Consider the following 11,205-nt stretch of genomic DNA (forward strand, 5'->3'; position numbering starts at 1 on the left):
TAAGTTGCACTTAATCATTTAATGAGTGTTACTAAATGATACACATCTTTGATGATTGTGAATAAATCTTTGTGTTTTGGCTAAGCTTCCACTGGGAGCGGTGCCAGGAACTGACCAAAAACTGTATGGCAACACTTTGATAGCAGAACACTTCTTCAGCCATGAATGCTGCTTTGTTCGGTCAATTCAAAGAGTGCCACCTGTTGAAATTAAAACGGACTAAAAGGATCCGGAATTGGTGCCATAGATGAAACAAAAGATCCAGCTGTCAGTGCCTAGGGTTCAGTGCGGGCCTGGCGGATAAACCTCCCGCTGCGGGCAAAGTTACCTGCGAACGATAGCGAAGCGCTTTACCAGTGAGGCGGCAATCCGGCGCTATCCCAGATCACTCCACGTGTGGCGGGGCTGCCCTCCCTGGCAAAGTCTTTGAGTCACATTGCCTTTGTAACGCAACGAACTCATTAAGTATTTTGTGAAGAGCATTGGGAGTCCTTTCTAAACACTGATTCCTTTATTTGCAAAATGTCACGATGTTTATCAGTCACTTCCAAAGACAAAGGGAATGGATGGGACCAGCTCCAATTTCAGGCGCTGGTTTAACTGGTGAGATTAAAGATATGAACTGGATTAATTTTCCTTTGTTTTATCACAACAGGAGCGGAGTTGTGGGTGTACAAAAAATAGGACAATGTTGCGAGAAGGGCCAATGGCCTCGGTCTCGGGCCGGCGCTTGTCAACGGACCCCCTGACAGAAATACCTGGTGGGACCGCGGAATGTTGCTGGGCTCGGAGTCAGTCAGCTATTGAAACATCGCATAGAAAATGGGAGCAGTTTATGTCTGGTATTTTGTGTGGCTGTCGTTCCTCCGTGACTCCAGGGCGGGTAGGAACCGACACTGTCAGCTTTGTGCACGCATTGCCCGCAGATTCCTACCCAGACTTTCAGAGTTTCCACCTAATTTCCACTTCAGCTATGAGGGAAAGGTTGAACCTTCACAAAGGGTTCAGTGACATGTTGCGTTTTGCGTACATTGGTAGCGCCCCGAATGAAAGAGCGCTGGTCCCTGGTAATGGGGACGGCAAATCTCTCAAATTCACCCTCACCCACGAGCCTCGCTGCATTCGTGGGATTCTGTGGCAGTTGTTTGGAATGAGATGGGCTGCCTTGGATGATCTGCAGTGGTAAATTGGAGTTGTTCGGGATGGGTGTCCAGAAGGTCAGGAAGGTGCTGGGGATTCTAAGCTCTAAAGAGGCTGAGAAACAGAAGCCGTTTCTTCAGGCAGATGTGGAAACCAAGCATTTTCTTCAGGTACATTGAGGTTGGTGGGGGGGGGGGGGCTGTAACCATAGTTAAATTATATCTAGAAAAGGGAAGTGAATTCTATTTACAACAAAATTACATCTGGTATCTGATTTGATGGAGCTCTGTTATTTCTCTCTCTTCACTAGTGAGGACGTCATCAGCAAAATGAATAACCCTAATGGATTTGTCAGTTGAAAATGATATGCTGAGGCGTACGGAGCTGACCTGTTCACATGCAAAAACTGGATAGCGTCTGACAGGACTTGGCATGACATAGCAAGGCACTTACTATGAGAACTTGACAACGCAATTGCTGCCATAAGTAGCAATCACCACTGCAGGCTCTAAATAAATTGCAAATTGTAGTTTAGGGGGAAAACGAGGGCTCTTCCCAAAACTTCTGCATGTCCTATCCGATTTTGGAACTTCACATTGTGAAAGGAATGAAGTGGTATGATTCCAAACCCTTTAGAAAATTCAAGTTAAGTCTATTGTTCACTGTGGGACTATCCACTGACTGATTGCTAATGCTAATTTATGTAAATATGTTGTACAGAAAAAAAATTGTCTTTTTGCCAGCTCTCTCATTAATCGGTAAACAGTGTATCCTTGGTAATTGCATTCCATATTTGCTAAACAAAAATTGTGTAATTAAAATGGATAATTATTTTACAGAGGGGCATATCCTGAACTGTGTCCTCAGTGGAGATGCGAGGCTGACTATTGTTACTTAGAATACAACTCTTAATAATGTTCGACATAAATTAAACGGGAAACTACTGTTAATATGAAAATACAAAAATAAAGAGCTGACACAGAAAACTCGGCCGGTGAATCTGGAATTAAAAACTGCATCGCCGAATACATGATGAGACGGAACTGGGTCAGCAAGTTGGAGGTTTTAAAACTCGTTGAAGAGCAGGAATAGGCAATGTGCTGTTAATGCAAGCAGAACTAGATCTCACAAATTAATTACGCCCAGTCTAAATTATCATCATTGCCTCATATGTGCAAATTATTTGGAGACAGAATGAACTATTTCATCTTTGGAAAATAAACATATTTAAGTTTTGAATACAATTTAAACTTTGACAGAAACTCACCTACGGAATATTGGGAACGGCGTAGATAAACAGAATTTTAACCAGTACCCGGTTTTTATTTTGTGTTTGAAGACGTGTAGTTCCTAAACAAACAAACCATCTTTAAAGTTTACAGTTCACTGAAGTAACCGAAAGACATTGGCGCTACTTAATTAGCAGAAGGGAGAGAAGGGACGGTTAGTGTGTTCAGTAGATCAGTTGGTACGGATTTATCCCAACTCCTCACACGCCATCACTGCTCGGGTATTTATGTCATCTTGAAGTCCCTAACAAATTAAACAACACACACGAAATTAAATTAAATTAAAATTAAAACCATCTCAACTCGGAGGTCGATGAGGAATAGTCATGAATTCCAGGAAAATCAAGCAGGTTTTGTGTTTTTATTTGGGGAAGGTGAGCAGATATTGACGCTGGCGGATTTGCTACACAATTTATTTCCGATCAACGTTTTGAACTAAATTTGAGTTTGACCCAATAACTTTAACTGTTCAAACGTTTCTGAGTCGATTCTTGGTTACTTCCCGAGGGCGCCGGACAACGATCATGTTTGTTTTGGGGCACTGTAATCCATCTACGACCGTTTGTCTGGTTTGGTCACAGTCGTCCCGCTCGCTGCGTGTTCGAGGTGGGGACACTCTGTTATCGCTTCTTCCAAACCAGGCCACCATCCGAATTTCCACTTTCTTTAGTACTTTAGTTCAGATTCTGTAACTCCCAGTTCGAGCCCAGTCCTCATCCATTACTTTTTACTACAAGCTAAATCACATCTTTTATTTTTAGCCGACCATTGTGTTCAACCATCTGATCTGTGGTCTTTTTGTTGCACTTTCGGACCAAGACCCGACAGTCATTATTTTCTCTTTTATCGTCTGCTGTCTTCCTTTGATTAGACCAGTCAGCCTTGACATTATGTTTCCGAGAGATGCTATCCATTACGCTGTCAGCAGGACAAGCTGCAAAACCCTGGCTGAGTGTCTGCAGAAGGTGAGACATGAAATCATCAGCCATCGAAAGCTAATTACCCTGGGATGAAGTTAATTAAATACTTGTTAGTAGCAGCGGGCACAGAAGGCTAATTAAAGTTGTCTAATAATGGCACACTGACATATGAAATACCTACAAGGTCTAAATAAATTTGAACGGGGCAGATTACAGTCCTCTATCTGGATGGAGAGAGTCAATTTATTGACAAGGCAGCTCATATTCCTGCCACAAAAGGTTCTTTTCGTGGCGTTCTATTTCACTGACAAACTAATTTCAAGTCCTTAGATAAAATACCCGAAGTAATTGATTAGAAACAATCCAGTAATTAAACCAATATATCAATTTGTAACAAGATTGTTATCCTCTGGCTGTCCCGGACATAAATGAGCCACTCTGTGTAATGGGGAAAGATTTGGGAAAGACATTCTGAATCCTATCCATTTCGGAACATCAGTAATATAATATTTGAACCCTACACTCTGACTAAATATATAGAAATATAATTGAAATAATTCAATTAAACGTAAATGGCGCTGATTATAATAATTACAGAACGTAAGGACGAATGTGCGTAATTGCCCTACTAGATGTATGAATGACTAACTAATAATCACACTGAATATAGAATATATTATAATACAATTAAATATGAAAATGCATGTTTGTAATAATCTGATTATAAGTATCATTGGTTGCAATAATCAAATTAAATTTGAGGGTCTTTAATTAAACATTCCCATTAAATATTAAAATATGTGCTGATAATTATCCAATTAAATATCTTTGGTTATATTAATCCGATTTACTATGGAATGTATAATTGTTAGAATCCAGCTAAACGTCAGTATCCTTTCTGTTAATAGTCCCATTAAATATGAATATTTGCACGTAATTAATATTTGATTCTGTTAATCTTAATTCTGATGTGCTATTGGTGTAATATTAAATACCTGAATGTACGATTTTTATCTACTTAATTGACTTAATATATCAATTTAAGACGCTTGCATTTCCAGGAAGCAACTGTGTCTACAATAATTAGACGAAGTATATAGGGTTGATTTTCCTTGTTAAGTTGCCTTGATTTCTCTCCAAGCAATCACCGGAAATTGATCAAGGAAGCGCAAAAGAGCGCGGAATTTCAAATAGAAATGACATCAACGTAAATCCAGTTTTCATCATCTATTGCACAATTAAAAAAACACTGGCAGTAGTCACATCCACTAAACTGGCGAATTAATCAGTCTGTGAGTTTGAGTCCACGGAAGAACATAACAAAGAGAAGCAGTAATAGGCCATTCGGTCCCTTGCGCCTATTCTGCCAATTAATAACATCATGGCTGATCCTTTACCTTGCCCTAACCTCATATTCCTTGATTCCCTCAATCTGTCTAAAGTGAACATTTCGACGGCCACGCTTAGTCTTTCTGCCACTGCACGCGAGTGTCTCTGCAAACAGTGTAAACACCTCTTGGACCGAGTACTCAGGAATGTCTGTGGAGGAAAGATTGAGGTCATGCCGATGTAATGAAAATCTTGTAAGCAAATGGAATGATATGTCTACCATGAATGTTCTGTATTATATATTTCCAAATGTTATGAATAAATTATATTTTGGGGAAATTTGTGAACCGCTGAAAGGATTCATTGATGGATTAACATTCCGCCGAATCATGACGTAAAATTTTTTCCACTATTATTTCAATCTTTATATCAGCTGATAGGAGGGTTACATTTTTATTGCAGGAGGGTTTTATGAGCTCACGTGATGTAACATATTGGGGAGTCCACCAGCGCCCAACAAACTGGAACCCAGAGGTATGACCTCAGTCGTTTGGTCTGTTTAGAGCAGCGTTTGATTACTGCATCTTCAGAGGCACGAGTATCAGGTAGGGAATTCGAAAGTTTGGAAGTTGCGCTATGAAGGAATATGCAAAAACAAAATGTCCGAGTTGGAATGGTGTGTGTCTCTCAGAAGGGGAGGAATCTTGTGCTTGAGGTGTTGTCCATGACTTTGCAGCTTTAGTCTTTACCGATAACCTTCGGGGACTCGTGAAACAATTGCGCATTTCTGTATCATATCCCGCACACTTCATAGAATCACAGTATTGTTGCAGCACAGAAAGAGGCCATACAGCCCACTGAATTTATGCCGGTTCCTAAGACAGCGATCCTATTAGTTCCATTCCCCTGATCTTTCCTCGTAGCAATGCACATTATTCTCTTCTGACATGTTAAGGCTCCGATTGATTCTGCTTCCACCACCCATTTAAGCAGCGAATTCCAAAACTTAACCACGTGCTGTGTAAAACATTCTTCACATCTATGGCCCCTGGCTCTTGAATTATCCACAAATCTAAACGGTTCATGATCTCGTACGTTATGATTAAAGCCTTTTCTCCTAAGAAAGAACAGTCCCTTATTCCCTTATTCCTTGTCTTCCTTTATTCCTGTGGCTCCCTTCCCCCGCGTTGATGACCTGTCCATCTCCTCTCCTCCCCTCCCCCATCCTTTATTCCATAGTCCACTGCCCTCTCCTACCGGACTCCTTCTTCTTCATCGCTTTGCCTCTATCACCTCTCAGCTTATTACATCTCCCCCGCCCCACCTACCTTCCCCCTCTCACAGTGAACTTGCCTGTCACCTGAACTCACCTATCACCTGCCTGCGTGTGCTCCTTCGCCTCCCCCACCTTCTTATTTCCGGCTTCTGCCCTCTTCCTTTCTAGTCCTGATGAAGGGTCTCGGCCGGAAACGTCGACTGTTTATTTCCCTCCGTAGATGCTGCCTGACCTGCTGAGTTCCTCAAGCACTTTTTGTGTATTGCAACAATCCCAGCTTCTATGGTCTAACCTTAAAACTGAAATCCCTCAGCACTGGAAACGTTTTCATAAATATTTCCAGTGTCTTCTCTGGGGCCTTCACATCCTTCCTAAAGTTAGGTGTCCAGACACTAGTTGTGGCCTCAGTATGTTATTCATTTAACATAACCTCCACGTTTGTGTATCTCCAGATCTCAAATGCTTTATTAACCACTGTCTCACATACGCTGCTACTTTCCAGGATTTATGCACATGCTGCACTTTTTCTGTAGCTATTACACTTTATTCTGTACTCTGTTATTGCTTAACCTTATTTTACCTCAATGTACTGTGTAATGAAGTGATCTGTATGGATGGTATGCAAAGCAAGTTTTTCACTGTACCTCGGTACACATGATAATGAACCAACTCACCAATTTACATGTACACATGTCCTTCGGTTCCCTTCACAAGTATGCCATTTAATTTATACTGTCTTCCCTTAATCTTTCTGATAAAGTGTATTGCTTTATAGTGTTCAGCATTAAATTTCAGTTGCCACTTACTTGCCCATTCGACTAGCTGATTTTTGAAGTGACCTGCTATTCTGCACGTTTCTTTACCCACAGTATGTAGGTGGCGGAGTGTTTGGATATTGCGTCCAGTGATAGAGGTATTGATTAAATGGCTGGCTGTAAGCTGGATAGTGTCAGTGTTCTTGAGTGTTGTTGTGAATGTTCACAGCCAGATAAGTGATGAATGCTTCACTGCACTCTTGACTTTTACTTTGAGGAAAGGGTTTAGATATCGGCAATTAAGTCACTTGTGGTAGAATACATACTAATTAACATGTTCCTGTCATTATTGGATTGATATAGCTGGTCTAGTTTGGTTTAAAGGTAGAATTCTAATATGAATTATGAACAAGAATTAGGAGCTGGATTAGGCCACTTAGCTTCAAACTGTTCCATCATTTAATGAGATCATGGATAATCTGATTGTAACCTCGACTGTACCTGTGGTAACGTTTCATCCAATAGCTTATTAAAAATCCATCCACTCTCCCTTCAGAATATTGAAAGACTCTGTTCCCACTGCTTTTTGAGACAGAATTCCAAAGACCTACAACCCCATGAGAGAAACATATTCACAATATTTCTCAAATGGGTAACCTCTTATCTTTAAACAGTGATCCCCCTAGTTCTGGAGTCTCCCATTAAAGGAAACTTTCTCTCACCATCACACTGTCAAACTGTCAAGACCACATCCCCCTCCCCGCCTCCCAGGATCTTATATGTTCCAATCAACACATTACATGCTTCAGTTGTCCTATTGATGATTTCAGGAATCTTTTTGCCATTATAATTTAATGGGGTTATATGGATACCCGTGGTCAATAATTGAACAAATGTTGTACCAGGTCTGACACAAACTAGAAACATGTAAGATCAGGCAAGGCTAGAGGTGCTGAAAATGTCAGGCAATGTCTATCGGGGGAGGGGGGACCTCGTGGTAGGGAGTCTGTTGACTTGGGGCACTAGTTCTGATTCTCTGTTCCTTACGCTGCCTGGCCCACTGAGTGTTTCCAGCACTTTCTGTTTTTGTTTCAGATTTCCAGCACTTTTTGCTTTTCAGTCCTTGGCCACTTCTGATACAGCGCAGTTTTTTCCCCTCTGCAGATGCTGTCTGACCTGCCGAGTTTTCTCGACAATATATTTTGTTTCAGATTCCCAGTAACTGTTGTGTTTGTATCACAGTTCCAGCAGTTTCTCTCTCCCTCTCTCCGCTTTTCTCCCTCCAGATATTTGGACCAAAGAGATTAGCTGTCATCAACCATCCTTCACCAGTACCACCTGTTCTCTCCAACACTCACACTTCTCTCCGTCTCTAAATGTTCCCAGTTCTGGTGGAAGGTCACTAACCTGAAATAGTATCTGTTTCTCTCTCCACAGACAGCCTGGTGTGCTGATTATTTTCTGATTTTATTTAGAACTGTGATAACCTGGCTCTCTCTAAGTCAGCGAACGATAAACAGGAGTCACTTTATGAATGGATGGAGGATGCGCTTATTTAGATCACTTGCAACAGGAAGTACCAGAGCAGTGATCCGGAAATGGGTTGGTCGGCCCGTTTAACCCCACATTACAAGCACCAAAGCCATTAGTGTGCAACCCCATGGGGAACAGGCTTTAAAATCGGTTTGACGCGGTGAAATACTTATTGACAGAATCCTCTGCCCACCAAGAACACGGAGATCGGCCCAACGTCAGCACTGGTGTGTCAAGGGTTAAACTCGCCTCTCCTTCGTTCATTCTCATTTCATTTTTATTTTTTAAAGAATACAAGAAAATGATGTAAAAATCGATCGCTTCCATACGTTAACATCCAATCGACAATTCCACCAGTCTTGGTCAAACACTGTCAGGGATCTCGTGTGGTTACAGTTTGGAATGACTGGGGGAAGCGGGAGTGCTGCTGCTGGGATCTCTCTGATTCGAACTGTTTACTTTGGACAGTAACGCAGAGCTTGTTGGTTTCCCCGACACTGCACTGCAATTGATCCGTTCTAAGTGCAGTTACTGTTGGAAGGTCACGCAACAGGACAGGAAAACGTTGCACTGCGAGATGCTACAAAACAGTTTAGATCGATCGCAGTAAAGGAAGTTTCGGGACCATGTTGTGTGATGATGGTAGTGGGGGGGGGGGGCGGTCATTTCAGGGGCAAAAATTCCTGCTCGTTAATTTCGGGGGGAGGGGGGGGATCGTCACCCTGTACGCACTGGGAACACCTCCTTCTTCGAAAACGTTTCCTGATGTCTCCAGGATTCCCAAGATCCCGGGCGAGCCATTGCGTCTGATCATGGATTGGGGTGGGGGGCCGGTCCAACAGTTCCAGCCGGTGCATCGGAACCAAACTTGCGACGTTCCGAATGTATGTAATTATATTGGTATACAGCTGCAGGAAGGGCTCTGGTTGCCTTGGAGAATGGAGCGTTGTGCCTGGTGATTTGTTCCCGGGTGAGGTATATAGCCCCTGAGTAAAGCGAGCGGCATCACAAGACAGAGCTTCAAAGATGTCTGTGCTTCTGCTTCTGCTTCTGCCGCCTCCTCCGAAAGACCTTTCACACATTAACCCACAGTTGTCTCGCTTCCGAGTGAGCCATGTATGTGAATGTCAGTGTCTCAATGTCAATGTCAGTGTACTTGGGGCGTGGGGCTCTCAGTATGATTATCTACTTGGTTCTCTCCCTTCACATCGACCATATACACCAGGATGTCATCAGCATTGTTTACGGTATAGACCCAGTGAGGTCATAGAGTTGTAGAGTCATACAGCGCAGAAACAGGCCCTTCGGCCCACAGTGTCCACACCCACCCATCATACCATTTACCAGCATTTACTGCATTGCCTTCTATGCCTTGGATTTTCATACCAGATATTTCTTAATTGAATGTGACAGTTTCTGCTTCCACCAGCACTCAGACAGTGAGTTCCAGATTCCAACCAAGTTCTTCCTTAGACCCCCTCTAAACCTCTTACTTTTACCCTAAACGTGTACCCTCCAGTTTTAGAGCATCTGCTCTGGGGGTAAGTTTCTACTATCTATCCTCATAACAAGTCCTCCCTCAATCTGCTCTGCTCCAAGGAAAACAAACCCCGTTTATTCAGTCTCTCCATCCTCCGCACCTTCTCCAGTAAAATCACGTCCTTCCTATAGTGTAGCGACCAGAAAATAGTCCGGCTGTGGCCTAACCAATGTTTTATAAACATATCTTTATTAGTCAAATGTACATCGAAACACACAGTGAAATACATTTTGCGTAGGGTGTTCTGGGGGCAGCCCGCAAGTGTCGCCACGCTTCCGGCGCCAACATAGCATACCCACAACTTCCTAACCCGTACGTCTTTGGAATGTAGGAGGAAACCGGAGCACCCGGGTCGCTGGTGCTGTAATAACGTCACTCTAATCGCAACACACAACTTCCTTGCTCTTGCATTCATTAGCCAGGGCAAAGAATACAAGTATCCTGTATACCATTTTCACCTTCTTATCCACCTATGCTGCAATCTTCAGGGATCCTTAGACTTGTAACCAGGATTCTTCTGCTGGTCATCACTCTCTAGACCCTACTCTTCATTCCCTTATTGGTTGTCCCAACGTGCATCACCCCACATTTATCAGCGTTAATTTTTATCTGCCTTTGCTCTGCCCGTCTTAGCAACTGATCAACATTATCTGTACCTACAACTATCCTCACTATCAACAACTACTCCAATTTTTGTGTCATTTGCAAATTTAGTAATCATACCTCCTACATTCATAACCAAATCGTTAATGTACATGACTAACAGCAAGGATCTCAACACCGATTCTTGTGGTAATGATGGTGGCAATGACGGGATTTATTATACATCTCTGATTGCCTCAATAAATTCCCCAGTTGCTGGGATGGGTTTCACTCAAGACTCTGTGTAAATGGTCTCTGTATGCTGGTTCAACAGCTGAACCGCTGTGTTCCGATTCCTCTCCCAGACATGTTCTGTATCCCCCAGTGTGTGTAACTTCCTGCTGATTTCCCACCTCTGCTCTCATTACTACTCTGTGATTGAACAGCAGTTGCCGCTTCCCGGATCATCGCGAAAGGTATCTCGAGCACGCCCCTCGACTTCTAAATTAGTGACAGTTACAAGGATGTTTCCGTGGATAGGTCCGCATCTTGGGTCTGAACTTGGGCGGGTGCTCGAACCGAGGGGCACAGCCATTGCCGAGTCATTGCTGTCTGTATATCAGAAATTCTTACACTGTGAGTAAATTTTATCGTTTAAAAAGTAAAACATAACCAAGTCACATTTTCACAGGAAGATTTTAAAGAATTAAACATTCGATTAATAGCTGGCCTTAGTCATTTCCTGTACTTAAGCGGGAAATCCTATCCTAACTTTCCCATCGGCCTCCTGAATCCATGACGACCACTCGCCTATTCCTGAATCCATGATCACCATCACCTC

At 42.6% G+C, this 11,205-nt stretch overlaps 1 long non-coding RNA gene across 1 annotated transcript; it reads left to right on the forward strand.

The window, feature by feature from the left end:
• The first annotated feature begins 1,055 nt into the window (after window positions 1-1,055).
• Window positions 1,056-5,307, forward strand: LOC127575806 (uncharacterized). Its single transcript, XR_007957127.1, has 3 exons — window positions 1,056-1,310; window positions 1,451-3,394; window positions 5,141-5,307. It is a non-coding gene; the product is annotated as an uncharacterized LOC127575806 (long non-coding RNA).
• Window positions 5,308-11,205: the final 5,898 nt, after the last annotated feature.

The sequence above is a fragment of the Pristis pectinata genome, chromosome 11 (assembly GCF_009764475.1).
Source record: "Pristis pectinata isolate sPriPec2 chromosome 11, sPriPec2.1.pri, whole genome shotgun sequence".
In the NCBI taxonomy this organism is placed as follows: Eukaryota; Metazoa; Chordata; class Chondrichthyes; order Rhinopristiformes; family Pristidae; genus Pristis; species Pristis pectinata.